The 19,476-nt window shown below is 36.5% G+C and overlaps 1 long non-coding RNA gene across 2 annotated transcripts; it reads right to left on the reverse strand.

Moving 5' to 3' along the window:
* Positions 1 to 318: 318 nt before the first annotated feature.
* LOC101748307 lies at positions 319 to 19,155 on the reverse strand. Of its 2 annotated transcripts, XR_003076087.3 has the most exons (5): positions 19,090 to 19,155; positions 18,781 to 18,886; positions 10,282 to 10,345; positions 1,939 to 2,041; positions 319 to 514 (listed from the first exon to the last, which is right to left on the reverse strand). It is a non-coding gene; the product is annotated as an uncharacterized LOC101748307 (long non-coding RNA). The 2 variants fall into 2 exon arrangements; XR_006933281.1 differs by lacking the exon at positions 18,781 to 18,886.
* Between the last annotated feature and the right edge of the window lie 321 nt (positions 19,156 to 19,476).

The following is a 19,476-nucleotide window of genomic DNA, read 5'->3' on the forward strand; positions in this document are numbered from 1 at the left end:
TCATTCAGAAGAAAATGTGTATTGTTATTATTATTGCTTTCAGAAAGGGACTGGTGCAGGATCCTGCAAGGCCACTCTATGTATCCAAATCCAGCTATCTTGTTTTAACCAGTTCAAAGAGAGCTCTGCACCCAAACTAAAATAATTCATCTACTTCTGACAAAGAAATGCAGAGCGATGGACTGTTTCAGACTATTGCAGCACTGGGTGCCCATGACAGTCAGGCTTTGTAGATTCTATTTAAAAATGATTCCACTGGAAATGGCCAGATGACAAGAAAACAAACAAAAATTATAAACAGAAACCTCAACACATAGATATTTTTTTCTGTTTTATTTCAGTGGGAAACCTGAAGAATTAATGTACTTTACCATCCTGCCTTCTAAACTCACAATATAAGAAGTTAAAGGTTGTATCTCATATTCCAGTAGGATTGACTTCGTTTTCTTCATCCTCTCTCTTTCCACATTGCTATGTTACTGCTTTCTTTCATTCACTTGGGCCTTTATTTACACTGAAAAATAAAATAAACCACCACAGAGAAATAAGTAAATGACCAAGCTATAAAGACCGGCTAGCTACTGTGGAGAGCTGTAGTAGTAGTTTCTTACTGAATCTTCATTTCCTTTATTTCACTTCCAAAGGTGCTAAGAAGTGGAGTAGTACCAGTTAGTGGAAAGAAGAAATTAAGCTGAGAACACACTGGAGCAGAACATAAGATAGAAGGGGCCCAACTTTGTTTATCTTTTATTTCAAGCTTAGGAGTCATTGAATCATTAAGAGAAGGCTAAGTGGCTAGGACAATACATGGGAGAAATGATAATGTGTTCTCTGTTGCTCTCCAGGTATTTGATAATTTAGTTAAATAGTACTACTTTTCAGCAAGATAAATAATTTTACATAGCATAAATTAGAAAAACTAAAATGCAAAGTTGAGCTTTTTGATTTTCAAGCCAAAACCCAGTAATTAGCCATAATCCTAGTAGTAGTAGAAAAATAATTTTTCAGGAAACACATATCCAGAACAGGATAATTGTCAGAATGCATTTTCCCCCAACCTCTTAATGCTTTATTCTAAAGTTGATGAGAATCACAAGCATGTGATTTAAGTCTTCTCTTGATTTGGTAAATAGTATAGAATAAGATTTACAGAAAGGAGATTTGGATTTTACATAACCTCTTGTACTCAAAATATTTTTAATTAGTATCAAAACACACATCAAAGAAGTCTATATTTTCACATCGGCAAGTATTTTATAGAAAACCAAAACAGCTTAAATAAAACTTCTATTGCCTTTATTCATTACAATTAAAAAAAAAATCCAAACAAATGAAGAATCTAATAAATAAATAGATTGAAAAAATTATTAAAATCTACAGTTGTGGTTACATGGAAGGCAGTGTGATTTTTAAAGTTCCTTTTTGCTTTGGTCCAAAACACAGAATAATCTGCACTAGCAAAAGACCGTTTCTTTTCTCCAGCAAAATGAACCTCTAAACTTTATGAAATATTTCAAAGATGCTACAATTGCAACTGCAAAGTGAAAGTATGCATTCTGATCATGATATTGCTGTTGCTGATCATAACAACCTTACCACCTGTAAGTATTCCAGGTAGAGTCATATAAATCACAAGTTCCATTCCTGTTTTGTACTGGTTGTTGGTGGAAAAGTGACACTGTGCAATATTTTCTATTAGAATCTCAGGGTTTCTTAAATACCCAGAGATCTCTGCAGAGGTCAAAGATGTAATCTGGGCTTTGATTCTATTATATATATATTTCTATAAATACCTGTTTTCTTAAGAACGTAATGGTCTCTTTTGTTCTGGTCAGCAGTTCCTTAGAGATTCTAATTAAATCTAGTCCATTACATCCCATTAGGTGGTGTTAAAAAGCAATTTGGTTTTCCATCCCTCATCCATGCCAACACACTTACCCAATTATTTCTATGCTGCTTTGAGGATGAGATTTTTCAAAGGCATCAGCACTGGCAAAACGCTGTTTTCAGTAAGTTGGTGGCTATTCTATTGACTTCAAATCTGCAGAAAACAAAATAGAAAATGTTCAAGTATCTTTTAAAGACCAGAAAGTGTCTAAATTATGTGATTGCACTGTAGTACATTACAGCAATACCACTAAGCTAATTAGTTAGTGCTTTCAGTGACTTGCTATGTCAACATAATTCAGTTGTTTAAGAGCCTTTTCCCCATTCTGGTTTTAGGCAGTAAAGGAGACATTTTTATTATAACTGACAGTGACAATTAGATTTCAGAGATTATTTTATGAAACTCATTTCTTTTTTTTCCACTGCAAATGTTACTTTTGAGTCACAGCAAAATGAATGTAGAAACTTATAAGCCTATCTTATCAGGAAGAAAAGGAAAATAGAGGCAGAGAACACCTGAAATCATTCTGTATTTAATAATTCACTAAACAACTGTTTGGAAGGAAAGCAAACAGCCAAGACTGGAGTGATCTGGCTACATAATACAGAAATCTGGGTTTCAGACTCTGGTCTCAGCCTCTGGGGTACTGAATGGGGAGTTCTTTTGTATGTCTTATGGTGCTTTCGTTGTTTTCATTTTTGTTTTTACCTTCCATACCATTGTGAAATCCCTTCTTCTTTCACAGTTTACATTTCCAAAATTTGCAGTGTTCCTTTAATGAGAGAACTGAATGACTTCAAAGCTTTTTTTTCTGTACTATGCTTATCATTATTATTGTTGTTATTTTGAAAACAGAAAGATTTATGACAGCCAGTGTTAGAGCCAGGAGGCAGTTCTAGGTCTCACACAACTAAGCCAGAATTTTAATTAATCCAATGTTCATAGTTTTATAACATCTCTTAGAAAGTCTCACAAGTGAAAGCAAGACTATTATTCTCTTCTGGGAAGAAAGTCATATTAAGAGGCCTCAGTCAGCCCCTTGTTGCTATTAAGCTCTCCAGCCAGATGTTTCCAGGAGATTTACAGAATCATGGAATCACAGAACTGTAGGGGTTGGAAAGGACCTCTGTAGATCACCTAGTCCAACCCCTGCTAAAGCAATTCCCTACAGTAGCTTGCACAGGAGAGTGTCCAGGTGGGTCTTGAATATCTCCACAGAAGGAGATTCTACAACCATATAATGAATATTGACAAATTAACTATTTTGGTCCATGTCAAAGTGGCAAGGTACAAGGCTTCTAAAGGGCTAAGAACTACAAATCACATGTATTTTTGCATGAGAGGAGAGACTTGTTTTCTCAGAGTTTTAGCTCCGTGGGTGATAATCTCATTCAGTAAAAGAGTTACATCAGGAAGAAAAGGACTTGGAGATTTCACCACCCCCTGTATGCTCATATATGAATGTAGAACTGAAATGACAAGAAGTTCTGCCGATGAGGTAACATGGCAAAGAATGAGCTGATACAGTAGCTGTGGCGCTACTGTGCCCTGGAAGGACGTCACACAGCAGCAAGGGCTGCTGCCAGAGAAGAAGCTGAACACTAACCTGAGATGGACCCTAGTGTCCATTTGATTCTATGTCACTTACAAAGCTGGAAGAACAATCTTGTTAAGAGGGAAGGAAGGAAGGAAGGAAGGAAGGAAGGAAGGAAGGAAGGAAGGAAGGAAGGAAGGAAGGAAGGAAGGAAGGAAGGAAGGAAGGAAGGAAGGAAGGAAGGAAGGAAGGAAGGAAGGAAGGAAGGAAGGAAGGAAGGAAGGAAGGAAGGAAGGAAGGAAGGAAGGAAGGAAGGAAGACAAAATAGCTTCTCAATTATAGGTGCAAGGCACTAGGCAGTGCACCAATTACTCTCCATCTATTCTGCATCTGTTGACTTCTGCACGTTGTTACATCTTTCCAGCATTTTTCATTGATTACAGATTTATTGATGCTGTAATTTCTACCAATTACAATACCAGAAAATTGTAAAAATCTGTGCAACTAAACTGAGACTTGCTCAAAATTCCATGACCTTTAAACTCTAAGGTTTACAGAGAGAAGAGTAAAATAAATAGTGTTTAGATTCATAATTTTTTTTTCAGGGAAAAAAAAAGGGAGAATTCTGCACTGTAAGATGGTGACTTTTAGATAAAAATTTTTTTACTAGATTCTGGGATTAAAATTCAGTGAAACAAACATTCTGAACTGTATATATATATATGAATGTGTATATATATGAATGTGTATATATATATATATATATATATAAAGTTTTTTCCAAAGTTGATCTTTCTTATTTCATTTTTTTTTCTTTTTTTTTTCTTGTTTTTTTTTTTTTTTACAACTTGGAAGGAAATGAGTGGTACTCTGGCAACAGATAAACTAAATCAGAAAAGAAAAGCTTGTTTACAGGTAATAACAGATGGGATGAAAATAAATTGACATGGTGCCTGGGTTGCTGTGACCTTTAGAACACAGAGAATAAAACAAAGGAAGAGATGAGGGAAAGTCAGTAAACACAGACTAAAATAGATTATCCTTTGTTTTGACATTAACTGAAATTGGAGAGAGAAATAGAATTTGTTAGTTGGAGATCAAAAAAATTGTAATGTTTTTCAATAAAATTTTATTTCTAGAAAATATTTTATCAGAGGAGATGATCTCTCAGCATTCAGGTTTTTGAGTAATTACAGAGAAAGATGATAGAGCAGAAGCAGTATTATCATTTACATGCAGAAGAAAAAAATATTATCTGGTCCACTTAATAATTGAACTCAACAAGGAAAATCTAGCATGTTTTTTTCTGATTTTATTTCTTCCTTCTTAAGCCTTTAATGTTTTGTTGCTATTGTTTCTTGTCTGTAAGGCCAAGCAATGGCCTCAGTGAGACTAGAAGTCTCTGCTGATTTTCCTGCTGGCTCCTATAATGAATATAAGTACAGTATTCCCAGGCTTACCCTGCTCTGCTTTAGAATCCATTTTGTAATCCACACAAGAGCAGTAAAGAAGAAACATATACTGTATTATTACCCGGATAATTGCTGTCTGGCTAATCTCACATTTCATTGCTGCTGGGCCTCTTTTCTTATTAGCTTTGAATGTTTACAGTTCCAAGCAATTGTGTAAGTCCTTCTTGCCTCATCTAGCCCCTCTGCAGAACTGACAGTTGTCCTTGACTTTAAAGCATGATAAATTCCACTTTGTTTACAATATGTCCAAATCCACTTTAAATAGACTTTCAGTTTCCTGGTGAGGTGCCAGAGATTCTGAACAGTCAGATCCTGCCAGCTATTATTACTGCAAATAGCTGACTTTTGGGAGGAAAGACATGGTATGAGTCTTTGAAGTGGCTGATCAGTAATGCTCCAGTGACCACTGCTCTTTCTGAGGCTGTAGCTTAGACTTGTTGCATCCTTGTACCTCTTATTTCAGTACAAAGTCAAAGAAAGATATCTGAATATCTGTCTTCATATGCAAAAGCTGAAAAGGAGGTCTGCCTTTCAATTACTTCACAACTGTGGCTGACCTCAAAGCTACATGTGGTCAACTTGCATCCAACACTAAGCAAAAATGGAGGAAAAACATTCAGGATACATATTTTTGTTACTACCCCTACCCCCAGAAAACAGCTCTCTAATAGGCTTCCTGTATTCTAGTATTTTCTTTTATACATAAAGCTACCTGCCTTTAGCCTATCAGCATTTAAGGACATAGAAGCTGGTGAGGGGACTGGAGCACAAGTCTTAACAGGAGCAGCTGAGGGAACTGGGATTGTTTAGTCTGGAGAAAAGGAGGGACAGGGGAGACCTTATTTCTCCATACAACTGTCTGAAAGGAGGTAGTGGCAAGATGGGTGTTGGCCTCTTCTTCTGTGTAACTAGCGATAGGATAAGAGGGAATGGCCTCAAGTTGTGCCAGGGGAGGTTTAGGTTGGATGTAACGAAAAATTTCTTCTCCACAACATGATCAGGCACTGGAATAGGCTGCCCAGGGAGGTGATTGAATCACCGACCTGGAGGTATTCAAGAAATGTGCAGATGTTGTAATAAGGGACATGGTTTAGTGTGGAAATAATGGTGGTAGGTGGGCAATTGGACTGGATGATCTTGCAGGTCTTTTCCAACCTTGATAATTCTATAATTCTATGATTTCCGTGGAAATTACAACAGACAGAAATAACACAATGACATTTTTTTGATAGAGCCAGCTCTCAGATACAAAACACTATTTTTCAACGTAATCATCACCCTTAGTTATGTATTTTTGCCAATGATGAACAAGATCTTGTATGCTGTGCTTGTAAAAATCTGCACCAGTGGAGGTGACCTACTGTTTCATAGCTGCTAAGACAGTGTCATTGCTAAGAAAGTGTTGCTCATGCAGTCTGTCCTTCATCAGCTCAAACAGATGGTTGTCAAAAAGCACCAAATCTGGACTACACAATGGGTGTGGTAGGGCTGTGTGTTCTTCAAGTTAGTATGGGGCCAAGAGTCATTGTGTTGCAAGAGAAAGGCACATATTGTTGTAATGGTTCTTGTGCAATAAAAAAATGTTAGTGAGCCATGGCTATTAAAGGCACTAAAAAGATGAAGTCCTTAGAGTCACAGAAAAAAAACTGCAAGTTTTGTGATACCTATGGTGGTATTTTTTCCTAGGAATGTGAATTAGAATAGAACTCAAAGACCTCTTATTCTTACCTGTGTCACTATTCATCTCTTCAGAAAATAAGAATAAATTTTACTCTACAATCAGTGATGACCAGACTCCTCAGTTAGTATCTCTTGTCAGCATCCAAAACAACAGTAATTCAAAGAGGAGTATCTATGAGGCAGAGAGGAAGTGAGGGCAGGAGACTGAATATGCAACTAATTTATTATTGCAAGGATGTCAGACTATCTCAAAACATTTAGCAGTAAATCTGGTTTTGATAGCAGGATATTTTTTAAAGGAAACGTTCTGAGGAATTAAAATTTCCCCTTGCTTCCCACAAAGAGAAGATACTGAATTTGTCAGGTTTTCCTTATTTAAATGTAATCTCTCTTTTTCTCCTCCACCTGTTCTATGTGAGATTTACTATACTTCATCAGTGACTGGTATCTTGTGAACAAACTGATGCATTCTACAGTATAAGCTCCTGGCATTTCATGTCCCAGTCTTAAACAAGTTTCTAAACCTTTGTGTACACTAATAATCAGCAGATTAAAGCTATGAACTATTAGAGACCAAAGCCAAATTCCCTGAAACTCTTGTGAAAAAGTTAAACACCAATTACTAATTGTGGTTAATTCCACTAGTCAAGCTTTGCTTTGACTATGAATTGCACAGCTAATATATTCAATACATATAATCTTGCCTGCTAATTTTCTGATATTCCTTAAATTCTCTACAGTGTTTAATTGCATATGTAATTATATGTACCAATAATTAGCAGTGGCCCAGTTGTGACTTAAGGCATACTTTCAAAAGATACAGTACTCATAACTGAGGCCAAATTTTGAAGAGTTGTGTTGTCAAAAAGATATGGCTAAACTGTTGCAATAAACAATGGCAAAAGGAGGGCAGTGTTGAGCAGAAGAAAGAAGAAAAGAGGAAAAAGAGGAAGGAAGTGCCTGAGAATTACACATAAGGTTTTACAAAATATCAGTACAGTATTTCACAAAGGTAGTATAAACATTTCAATTATATTTTACATCAAAATGCTAATGAATCGCCATAAGGAAAGATGAGTTTATTTTCTTCATTATTTTCTTTAATAAAATATCAGGCTTCAAAAATTTTAAAATTAATAAGGACAACTAGATATAGATACATATAAGCAGAGATGAACCAGAATTTTAATGTGCGTATGTAGAACTGAATCATATCCTTCCCTGGTCTCAAAATTAATGTGTATTCTACCCCACGCCTACAAACTCTATTTTTTTTTCAGAAGGAAAGTTGTGTGAAGGAAGAAACAAAGCAATATTTTTGTAACCAAATGTAGCAACTAGACTTTGAGTCTTTGCAGTCATCTCACTGAAGATGGAGAAAGTGAATTAACTTTTCAGTAGCGGAGATTTTAAAAATGTTAGAAAATATTTTTAAGAATTTTCAGCATGGTGCCTGTAAACATTTGGGAACTATCTTTATGTTCCTAAAGTACTCTTGGTCTCAGTTTGAAATCTCAACTAAAATAGATATAAAAATTTATTTAAAGTTTATACTAGCAGAATAAAATGTTACCTGACAGAATCAGAATTTTAATTTGGGTATTAGTCACAGTACACATGAGGCTTTATGCTAAAATTAAAATATATTTTTAAAGAAGACTCCTAGAGAACATTAGCAACATAATTCTTGCATTGATATCCCAGTTAGTGAATAATTGTAGGATTGAGTAGCTGAAATAAAACATTAGACTAATCTGTATAGTTTTGCCTGCTACACTGGAATTTGCTGTTATGACTTCCTCCTAAAGCAATATTATTAGCATAAATGAGTATTATTCAGTGTTTATAATATTTTTCAGTTTTTCCTGTCAAGTCTTTTAAGATTTAAGAGAAAAAGATGCAATAGGCTAATTATTGCTTCTGTAAAGAAGAAAATATCTTAGAAAATGACTGGACTTTAAAACCTGTGGAGAAATGGAAGTTGGTTATTGAGAAAAGAATGAATATTTGTCAAGTTAGCCTAGAAAATATGTTGGAATTGATGATTAAGATAAGCTTTGTTGTAACAGTTAACATAGTGAGGATGACTCTTTGAAAACACTTTAAGAAAATTGCTGCATCGCCATTGAATTTATATTATACCCTTATATATTCACTTTAATCCAAGTAATGCATCTTATAACAGAGACTTGATTTATTCAGGAAGCACCAATTGGTTCATTTAGGCTTATTCCCGTGTCCAGCATTATTGGAGTTTCCAGTATAATGCAGAACTGCAAAGAGAAGACTATCCTGATGTTGTCCAGTAGGTTAGGTTGCGGTTGGAATTGATGATCTTTAAGGTTTTTTCCAACCTGAACATTTATATGATTCTATGATTCTATGAAAAAGACTGTACAGTGCAAAACTGAGAAATTGCTGTAATACTGACAGAGAGAGTTAAAATGTTAACTAAGTGGTCTGGTGAATAATGCATCAGAGGGATGTGTCAACTGATATTTCAGTGTGTTTTAGCTGTATGGTTTTCAAAGAGACCAGTAATAAAGAAAAAATATGGTACTGGAGTAAGGTACCAGTTGCTCTGCAAAACCCAGTGCCGAGTCTGAAAATGAATGGTGAAAGGAAAATAAGTTTCCTCTGTATGGATGTTAAACTCCTGCATTTATCTGCCTTATTCTGTGTCTTGAAACTTCATACATTGAAATGAGACATATTGTGCAGGTGAACTTTCCTCTATTTTTCACTTCTTTTCAGTATCTTAGGTGGGAATTGGTTTCTCTAAATATAGATCTCTATATTTAATCAAGCTATGTTCAGTGGAAAGAGAGAAACAAGTCAAAACAAAAACAACAGAAAAAACCCATACAATTAGGGAACAACTCATCTATTTTAGACTTTGGGATGAGATGAATTAAATGATATACAGTAAATGTTCATTTTTTTCCAGTGATTATATAAAAAAGAACTCATGTCTAACCATCTACAGTGTAGATGCATGCATTTCGTGAAATGAACTTCACTCTTTCCATCTTTTACAAGTAAGATGAAGAAATTAGTAGAGACCTCCTGCTCTGTTTTACTAATGAACACGTTTGAGGCACTATATTATAAGTCTTTTAGTAAATACAAAATTAGACTTCAGCTTTTCATTTAAGTCAAATTTCAAAAAAAGGTTTACTTCACCTGTAATAATGTGCTATGGAGTGATCATGAGAATCACCACAACTAAGGATGCAGTTAAGGCAAGGAGGTTGCTGTAACTGAATTCTAGGAAAGCAGTGTTACAAACAAAGACGTTTTTGAAAGCTGGCTTCTTTAACTATGTAATTCTACAGATAATTCCAGAAAAAGATATTTTGCCACATATCAATCTGGTATCAGTGGGCAAAGACAGCTTTTTTTCTTTATTCACATAGAATGGTAGGTCATTGTCAATATTATTGAGCACTGATCTGCTGGAAATGGCAAGACATTCCAGTCCTATCTCCAGCCTTCAGATTTACTGTTTGTTTGACTATTGACAGCACTACCCATGTTGTTTGCATAAGGACTATGTTAGATCAAATTTCTGTATATTCTCTGTTCTGGATCATGTCATTCAAAAAGTTGTTAAGTCTGCCCAGTGATTTGCAGATCAGGCCATAAATTTAAAGCTCTGAGTTTCTTAGTTGTTCTTGGAATGTGTCCTTATAGTTGTAAGAACTTACTGGTTCTTGAAGTTTAGTAGAGAGTAGCTTGAAGTTATCTGCATCTCTTCTCAATGTTGTTTCTCTATAACAGAATTTATAGTCTTGTTATTTCTAAAATCCTCAAGTTAACCTTAAATGAGTTCAAAGAAAAGCAGAAAAATAAGGGAAATAGAAATCACTCAAGACTATTACTTAAAAAATAACACTTCTGGATTCAGAAAGTTCCTGAACCTCAACTTGCTGGTACACTATTCTAGGGAAGCAGCAGCACATGGAAGCTTATTTCCATAATTTTAACAGTCTTGTGCTGTTCTGTGTCAAAAATAAGCTAGTGATGAATCTTTGTTCTTGTCCTTTATATTTGTATTCTTATAATATTTACTTATTAAAATTGTTTGCAATCATGTTATGGGGCATATATAATTCTAAGAATTGGGTGTCAACTGCCTGAGAGAGACATTCATAAACTTTACAGCTTGATATCCTCAAAAAATGGTGGTCAAAGAAATGTATTCATGTCTTTTCACCAGACTAATTTTGAGTTTCTCTGAGATAAAATGTAGGGAGAGTCCTAGATGCCTCAGCCCTAGGCAATCCAGGGCAGCCTGTGTCACATACTGACAGTTTCACCTTTTGCATGCTCCAAATGATCACCTCTATTAGATCACCTCTAATAGAACTCTTCTACTATTGGGACTGCTTGTGTTGACCCTGGGCTGTGAAATATCTTGATGTGCATAACAGAAATTTCTCAAGGAGTTTGACTAGGTCTCACCTTATTAATATCAGAGTCACTGTGGCAGTAAAACAGAATTTAGCTTGTTATTTATAAAGTGCCTATGAATATAATCTAAATATTTTCATTTTTGTGGTAAACAGGTAACTGGACTTCAGCCACAAAAACACAGCCAGTCTTTAATTCTATCATGTTTCTATCAATTTCAAGTCATACTGCCAAGTTGCAGTATTTATTGAAGTTCTCTGAGTTAATTAAAAGTGACGAGAAATAAATATTTTTTTCTCTGCTAACATTGTTCTCTCATTCAGCCAAACAAACTCTAAATGCTTGACCGTGTTATTCAACCTCCTACGGCCTGTCACTCAGCTTGAAGGAAATGCCAGTTTTTCCCCCAAAATCACTCAGAATTTTTGGACTGCTGTCTCCTTCTGTACTTTCATTTCATCCCAATAAAAATCAATGCGTTAGAGTTTTATTTTTCAGTAAAAAATAGCCTCAAACAAACATACTATCTTGTTGGAATGATGCACCAGTTTAATCAAGTTTAGGATAGGATAGGATAGGATAGGATAGGATAGGATAGGATAGGATAGGATAGGATAGGATAGGATAGGATAGGATAGGATAGGATAGGATAGGATAGGATAGGATAGGATAGGATAGTTCACTTGGAAAGGACCTTCAGAGATCATCACTTCCAACTGCCTGAGCATTTCAGGGCTAGCCAGAAGTTAAAGCACATTACTGAGGGCATTGTCCAAATCTGCCTCAAGCACTGACAGTCATGTGGCATCAACCACTTCAGTAGGAATTACGTCCCATTGTCTGACCACCCTCACAGCTCAGAAATGCTTCCTGCTGCCCAGCCTGACCTTCCTCTGGCAGCGTTGTGCTGTTCTCATTCTGGCATCGATTCCCAGGCTCAGAGCCCAGCACCTCCCTCTGCTTCCCCTCCTCAGGAGCTGCAGAGAGCAGTGAGGTCATCCCTTGGCCTTCTCTGCCCAACACTGGGCACCCCAGTGCCCTCAGCCTCTCCTCACAGGACTTGCCTTCTAGCTTCATTACCCTCTTCTGGATGCTTTCAGGAATTGTGACAAATTCTATTGCAGAACTTGGAATTTTCAGGATGAGTTTGCACCAGTGCTAGACACAGTGGGAGAATTACCTCTTCTGACCAGCTGGCTATGCTGTGTTTATCAAAAATGTCAACATCTAGGACAAAATTATGTCAGATGAGGCTTAATCTATCAATTTTAAACAAACTTGACTCTTTTTTTTCTTTTTTTCTTTTTTTTTTTTTTTACTAGAATATGTTACAATTCATTGGCTTTCCAAATGTATTTGTCTGTGCCTTTTCCCCTCATAAATTTGGCTAGAAAGTAGTGTTGCCTTTGCCTTGAGAACAATGTGTGCAGTTGATAAGATGATGTAAGAGACTGTGGTTGCAATTTGACCTGGGTCACAGAGGTATTTTGGATTTAATTTCTGAATATAAATATTCTTCATCAACTATATTTGAAATTCCATGTCTAGATGATTTTGAAATGAGTAACAAAGTTGGACTTTTACAACAAAAACCTTGCTGCTGTGTCTTGATGATACTTATAAACACAAATATTGTGGGTTCAGTTGTACTGCTTTAGCATACTGGTTCTCATTTATGCCCTTAGAAGTTTTTGTGCAGCATCCATTTAAATCATTAGGTAGCAATAGTGTAACAGAAGACTTCATGACCTTTGAAGGATTTGTTACTCAGCTTAAATTATACCTCAAAGTGAGATTCTTTTGGAACAATTGACTTCACAGCATTTCAACTTACAGAATACAAAAAATAAATATCTGAAGAAATGTTCTGACTGTTCTCCATTAATCATTAAATCCTTCAATTATGTTGACCTACATTGTAGTTGCTTGTTGAGTGGGCATAACCATCAAACTGTTAATCTCAAGAGTGAAGTTTATGTGCAGAAAATCAGTCCATGATTTTAGAACTTGCTTTCACAACAGATCACAATGATCTCAGACTTTACAACCAGTATTAAATGTTTTTTTTTTTAATTGTGTATTTATAACAATGACATCACAAAATGCATTCTATGTATCACTTTCCTGAGAATAAAGAATGGAGCAGAAAGTGCAGAGATTTTAATATGCCAAGTACCATATGATGTAATTTGCTATAATATAATACAGTATGGTTGGGATGGTATGGTATAATATGATATTATAAATTATTATATTAATTTTGGCCAGAGAAAATGGATTTTGGACAGCAAACATCAGAGTATGCAATTAAGCCAAATGCAGTTAATGTTTTGATACAAAAGTAGGGCAGATCCTCTCTGGAAATATTATAGTGTCCCTCATTTAGGAACTATAATAGCTCAAAGGAGCTATGGAGGAACCCTTGAGAATCCACATTCTGCTTTATTCATTCTATCTGGTATCTGCTTTTGGTGCTAAGCTGTTTTATAAGAAATTCATATACTTTTAGACAGAGATAGTTGCAAAAACAGGTTGCCTCCATGTTGTTATGAACCATCTCTGTTCAGGGTTTCATATCTATAACAGAGTAAAAAAGGAATTGCTGGATTAAAAAAAAAAAGTCATTTTTCTTCTGATAAAATAGAGATGTACATGGCCTTTGCAATGTGCTTCCATCCAACAATACAGATTCTTGTTTTGTTTTATGAAGATACCATCTCTGAATATGTGTCAGCGTCTTTAGTGGTTTCCATTTGTCATACTGAACTTGCATTTTCCCTTTAAGTACTTTGTACTACTGCTCTGAAACTTTTCTATGCTACCACTTGTCAGTATGAAAATTATTTAGCATCACAAAAATTTTGGAGTTATTCTGAAGAAAAAAGTAAATAGGTTGTTGTCTGTCTTCCTAAACCAAATAAAAGATCATACAAGAGCCTATTCTTTCCCTAAAATGAGTCGAGGAATATTATGAAAATACATAAATTTTGATTTGCGCAGAAAGCTTTCTTTAGGGTGAGTGATTAGATCAGAGATCTTTGCCTGTTTTCCTGAAGATCCAGTCCTGGACAGATAGGCAGGAAGCCTCAGGTGGAAGGCTGAGCGAGGCTGGCAGGCTGGAGCTTGGCAACTAGGCATGAGAGCCAGTAGCAGCTGCCATGGTTCTAGGATGGCAGTGTGTGGATCTTGCCAAAGAAGCAGATGTAACTTGTCAGAGAAGACCTGCCCCAGATTGGCTTCTGCAACCTCGAATCTCTGTTCAGAAGGGGAAAAGGTTTAATGTTCTATGGGGGACTGAATGCTTCATATGACTCATGCTTTTAAAGCCACCGGGGGAATTCCATGTGCAAGGGTCAGGGAGCCAGCTGATGCTCTTTTAGTCAGATGGAGAATAGCTCTTGAGAAGGACTGTCAACAAAACTGGGCTGCATATCAAAACCTCCGGGAAAAGCAGATTCAGTCAGCAGAGAAAAGAAGGGACTGTGGAGCAGTGGCTCTATTGTCATGTAATGCTGAATTGCCAGAATAAAACTTGATTTTCATCATATTTTACAATGCACTGATTGTATGGAATCTATCAGTCCAACAATAAGTTATGCCTTCACCATGATTATAGCACATCTTGTATAAATGACTAAACGAGAAGCTAAAATTGCTGTGGCATAGGGATTTATTTTACAATAGGCCTTTTTGCATAATACTATGGTGATGCTGCAGCTTCCTCTGACATACGCATCTTTAAAACTTCCTGTCAAAGGATTCTGAATTAATAGTGCCACTAGGGGAGGATAGCACTGATGAGATGGGAGTAAAAGAGACACAAAAATAGACAAGCTCTTTGATGTTTAGAGGATGTAGAGGGAAAACGGAGAAGCAGCTTAGTGCTGTTAAAATTTAGGATTTCATACATTCAAGAAATAAGTAGAAAGGTGAACAATTAGAATAAAAGTTTGGATTTGCAGTGCCTGAGTACTCACAGACACACCTCCTCTCAGAAATGCCTGCACTTTGCTTGTTACTGTTTTTTTCCAAACCAGTAAGGCATTTAAACACCCAAAATTCAGAAGTTTAAAGGCAATCCTTCTCCAAAGAGTATCCAGTAGAAAAAATAGATTTCTGCTCTGTTTCCAATACATGGAAGGGTAGTCTGGGCTGTCAAGCTCTGAGTATGTTTATCATATTGCCTGAAATATATCTAGACTCCAACTATCAAATTATTAGTGCTTTAGTGAACATTTTGATGCAGCTTAGGAGATAGGAAATTTGTCAGAATTATTGCTGCAGCATCTTACAATACAGGCTGGCTTGCTTTTAGTGATAACGGCTGCCAAGACAAAAAATTAAAATGAGCTTCATTTTACTCCCTTTTCTTCCTTCTTCCTAATAAAAAGAATGTGACAATTTTGGGGTAACTGTTTTTGTGCCCTAGCAGGAGATGAAAGGGAAGGGAAGGGAAGAGAAAGGGAAGGGAAGGGGAAAGGGAAAGGGAAAGGGAAAGGGAAAGGGAAAGGGAAAGGGAAAGGGAAAGGGAAAGGGAAAGGGAAAGGGAAAGGGAAAGGGAAAGGGAAAGAGAGGGGAGGGGAGGGGAGGGGAGGGGAGGGGGAAAGGGAAAGGGAAAGGAAGGAAAGGGAAAGGGAAAGGGAAAGGGAAAGGGAAAGGGAAAGGGAAAGGGAAAGGGAAAGGGAAAGGGAAAGGGAAAGGGAGGGGAGGGGAGGGGAGGGGAGGGGAGGGGAGGGGAGGGGAGGGGAGGGGAGGGGAGGGGAGGGGAGGGAAGGGAAGGGAAGGGAAGGGAAGGGAAGGGAAGGGAAGGGAAGGGAAGGGAAGGGAAGGGAAGGGAAGGGAAGGGAAGGGAAGGGAAGGGAAGGGAAGGGAAGGGAAGGGAAGGGAAGGGAAGGGAAGGGAAGGGAATCTTCAGAGGCAAAAAAATTAGAATAAGAGCATTAGAGCATCTTTTTTGTTATTTTGTTTAGTTGGTCATTTATTTTTCTGAGAAAATATTATTTTATAGAAGAACATAAAGAGAATTATGTCTTCTCGCACTTCTCCTCAGGTTTTAGGTTACCTTATTTAAAAAACTGAGAACCAGATAGCATATTTTCTCAAAACTTCAGTTCATCTAGCACAGAATATGCTCTAACCAACTTTTTTCCAATGATAAAGCTAAGATTTCACCCAGTACAGTGTTGACTATTTCATCAAAGCCTGATCAAAGTGGGATAAAGGAGAGGTTATTGTAAGACCATGGTTTCTGTTCAAGTGCTTTGATATGATTTGGGGGGAAAGGATTTTCCTTCTATTTCCTGAAGTATATTGGTAAAGAAAAGTATCTTACTTTTGCATTAAATGAGAGTTTTACAAACGTTCATTTGTATTTTAAGGATTTGTGACTTCTGATCAGTTTTTTTCTGCAGATACATTAATGCCTCTGACCTTCTGCTTCTGCACATTAATGCACTGTTAATTAAGACAGTATTGCTCTTTATGCAATGATTCTTTTCAACTCCATTCATTTGAATCAAATTACATTTTTAATAGCATTACCTTGAAGGTCAATACTTCTTCTTCAATATAAACTTTTAAATACTTGATAATGTGATGTTAGTTTGCAGAGCAGGAGGGAGCAGGAAAAAAAACATGATGTTTACAAATAATGTCATTTCCATTTTAAAATGTGTTGACTTTATCTGCTGCATAAATGTAGCTCCTTTTCCTTTTACAGTACTCTTCTGTGGAATCTGCTGAAATCTATTAGTACCATGTGCCCATGGGTGACCTGGGGCCAGGCTTTGCATGAAAAGAGGTGTCAAACATCACACCTGCTCGTAAGAAGTTAAACATTACCACAGTTTAAAGAGCACATCCCAGCAGATAATCCTGTTTGCTCTCATGCCCTGTTGGCATTCCTTTCTGTGGTCTTCCTTTATCATTTCACAAAGCCTCTGAACTTTCTACAGAGGTGGAGGGTTTATTTAGCTTTAATTTTTACATTTCTCATGAACAACTAGCCTTCCAGTTGTGAACTTGTGGTGCATTGTTACTTAGTATTATTTATTCAAATGAGAAAGGCCAGACAGGGTCATTTGGAAGGCAGTGCATCTAAGAAACTTTTTTATTTTCATATTTTTATTCTGAGGAGAGTGTACCAGCATTCTTCTTCATAGATTCTTTTCATTTTGAGTCATTACTACAGAATCTTAAATGTTCACTTTCACAAAACAGAAAAAAAGTTGCCACTGCATAAACAATGCCTCTTTTGGTTATTATTTTGATTATTACTATAGAAACAAACTCATGAATCCTTTACATGTATGTACCTGTAGGCACAGGTATGTGTGTACTTTTAAAAGGGAAGAGCTCTCTGTCATTTTATGTGTCAAACTGACAATTTGGAGCTTTCTGTGAAGAGCCTCCCAGGAACAGATAAAAAATATCCCGCTGAGGAGAGAAATAATGAAGAAAGCACGTGCATATTTCAGAAGGAAAACAGAACTTTATAGCCATTTGAAAACCTTTTATGGAGAATACTACTTTTGATAGCAAAAGCTGGTATCCAGGCCAGTAAACAGTATGGGTCTGACTGCAACTGATATTTCATGTTTTTTATGGGTAGAGCAAAGAGGATATCATTAGAAAGGAAAGAAAAGGTCTATTTAATAGAAATATAGCTTCTTTTGTGTGTACATGCAGCTCTTAGCACAAGCATCACTAGTCACATTCTGGCAAAGGAGTTCACTACCTTGTTTGAATATAATCTTCTCCCTGTTTTTACCAGTTTGAGGGAAAAACAGAGGTTTTCTACACTGCCATGGAAAGAAAGGAATTGTTTATACAGGGAATTTTTCTAAGCACTCAGAGAAAAAAAAGGTATCTGTGAAATATGTCCAAAAAAAAAAAGGGGGGGGGGGTTTACAATCACCTCGTGAGCATCAGTGATTCCAAATATATTATCAGAAGAAGGGACACTTGATGATAGAGAAAGATGAACTGAAAAGAGGAAGGAGAACCCATGAAGCAGTCCTGTCCTTTTCTGGAAAAACTACATGCAGGTAAAGAAATGAATGATATAGGGTCGTAAGAAAGGGAATAGAATCCAAAAATACCTATGCATTAAAAATAAATAAATGAATAAAAATTGGAGAGGACTGAACAGTAGGAATAAAGATTATTTTCTGTGATCAGACCCTAAAGGTGAGGAAGGACTCGGGTACAATCCTGTAAGGTCATGGCCCTGCCAGTAGGATAGAGCATGAGAAGGAAACTGCTATAATAGTTTCTTAGAACAATAGAAATAGATAGTAAGCATTGCTTGACTTTGTGTTTTGAAACACTTTGAATGGTAAGGATTGGTAGAGGATTTGTGAGCAGGCATATATATGAATCAAAACAACTTTATTGAATAGAGGAATATGGGAAAAAAACAATCCACTAAAAAAAGGAAAAGAAAAAAGGGAAAAAGAAAACAACATACAAAAACAACAGTGAAACAATGAAAAAAAAAAACCAAAATTCATCAGCAGAGAAGTGCACAAGGGAGTCATTATATGTGTTTGAATAAAATGTCTAGAAATTGCATGCTAAGTCTAAGAGATATTGGCCACAGTGCTTCACATTCGCTGCAATTACCTACCGTCAAGAAGCTAGGTTTGAGACTTTTGATCCCATTGAGGGCTCATAAGTAAAATCCAGAAAGCTTTGAAAATGTTTCCAGTAAGGTCAGGATCCTCCTCAGTAAACAAATCCTGTAATTACATCTAACATCAAGCAGAGGATCATAAAGAGTACCCAACACTCACCTGCACTGGTAAAGTTAGAGAAGGGGGAGTTGGGCTGGGAGGACTTTTGGTACATAAGTAATATAGCTTCTTGTTTCTCATGTTCAGCTACTAGCCTCAGTATCTTCTTTATGTGCAGAAGAGAACACATGACATACAAATACAGGAGTTTGTTGTTAGTACATTTGAAATCTTAACAATCTAATTCAATTATTTTTATCTAAATCTGTTTGTTACAGATAAATAATAATATAGTTATATAGAAAACTTATACATAGAGGAAAAAAGTCTCAAAAATAGCAATAATGCAATTAAAATTGAAACACACACATTTAGTTTTTTACCCCTCTCCTGATGTTGTGCTCACCCTCCCCTGCTCTGCTAGGTTGCAAACCTGGAAGTTCCAGAATGCTAGAAAGGACATCACAATGAGATATGGACCTCTGTTCTTGTTGTTGTTGGTGGTGGTGGTGGGAGTCTAGTGATTTTCATAGTTTGACTTTATCCTTGATCCTTGAGGTCTCCTCTAACCCAAGCCATTCTGTGATTCTATTATGATAAATGTGGTGCTCTGAGCCAAGTCCCTACCTCAATTCTTACCAACCCATGCCTGCACTCCCTCTATGCCACACCCTGCAGCCTCATCTATCTGGACTTCTGCAAAGCCTTTGACATGGTCCCTCACAACATCCTTTTCTCTAAATTGTAGAGGTATGG

Source organism: Gallus gallus, chromosome 1 (genome assembly GCF_016699485.2).
Source record: "Gallus gallus isolate bGalGal1 chromosome 1, bGalGal1.mat.broiler.GRCg7b, whole genome shotgun sequence".
NCBI classification, from domain to species: domain Eukaryota; kingdom Metazoa; phylum Chordata; class Aves; order Galliformes; family Phasianidae; genus Gallus; species Gallus gallus.